Genomic DNA, 1,126 nt, shown 5'->3' on the forward strand with positions numbered 1-1,126 from the left:
TGATGGGAAGGTCCTCGCAAGGCTGGTGGGTTTTATTGAGAGCAGAAGACGAAATGAATCATTCCAAGATGTTAAGACGAAACCCAAACACACCCAGCTTCCCTCGTGGCTGGTGCTGGGCTGGCTGTGGGCCCCAGCTCTCAGCCAGGAAGGACGTCTCGCAAATGTTTCCTCTCTCTAGTCTCAAGGCCCACGTGGGTGCTGGAAATGCCAGTCCGCCACAAGCTCAGCTTCCTGTCTTCACCCTCTAACGTCTCAAAGCCACCACTGATGGCACTCTTTTTTTTTTTTTTTTAAACATATTTGTTAATATTTATTCACTTGGCTGCATTGGGCCTCTGTTGTGGCATACTGGATCTTTGTTGCTTCATGTGGCTCCGTCGTTCCCATGGACAGACTCTGTAGTTGGGGCTCAGGGGCTTAGTTGCTCCATGGCACTGAGGATTTTAGATCCCCTACCAGGTACTGAACCCTCGTCCCCTGCATTGCAAGGTGGATTCTTAACCACTGGACTACCCAGGGAAGTCCCTTTTAACATATATTTTGACTTGCAGATACAAGCATACTTTAGGGAAGGAGTTACTTACGTCATTTTCAAGGTGAGAAGTCAAGTGAGATGGAGAATGTGGTATTAAATGCCACCATCAACACCACCATAGCAACTATAAATAGGTGTGCACATGTTTGTGTGTGTTTATACATATCATACATAATCTCTCTCTTTTTTCTTTTTTTTTTTGCCACCAATGGAGCATGAGGAACTTCCCTGACCAGGGATTGAACCTGTGCCCCCTGCATTGGAAGCACAGAGTCTTAACCACTGGACCATGAGGGAAGTCCGATGGCCCTCTTACGAAGAAATACACTTATTTCTAAAATTTCCAACCTATTCTCTATAGCCAGTTTGGGGCCAGATCTATAGATATCACCCAACCTTTAAGAGATGGCCCCATTTCAGTCTAACTATGAGAACAAAGAAACAACCCAAATTCTTTCTCAAGGTCCCAGCAAGGTGAGGGGGATTCAGAATTCTCTCCAAGTGTTTCTGGGGAGCTGGCAAGGCCCTCTGATGAGAGTCTTTGTTTTGTAGGAGAGTTCCATGAGACTGTGTCCTTCTGTGAATAAG

The 1,126-nt window shown here is 46.0% G+C and overlaps 1 non-coding gene across 1 annotated transcript; it reads right to left on the minus strand.

The window, feature by feature from the left end:
* Nucleotides 1–762: 762 nt before the first annotated feature.
* Nucleotides 763–835, minus strand: TRNAG-UCC (transfer RNA glycine (anticodon UCC)). The gene has a single exon. It is a non-coding gene; the product is annotated as a tRNA-Gly (tRNA).
* Between the last annotated feature and the right edge of the window lie 291 nt (nucleotides 836–1,126).

The sequence above is a fragment of the Bos taurus genome, chromosome 13 (assembly GCF_002263795.3).
Source record: "Bos taurus isolate L1 Dominette 01449 registration number 42190680 breed Hereford chromosome 13, ARS-UCD2.0, whole genome shotgun sequence".
Taxonomy (NCBI): domain Eukaryota; kingdom Metazoa; phylum Chordata; class Mammalia; order Artiodactyla; family Bovidae; genus Bos; species Bos taurus.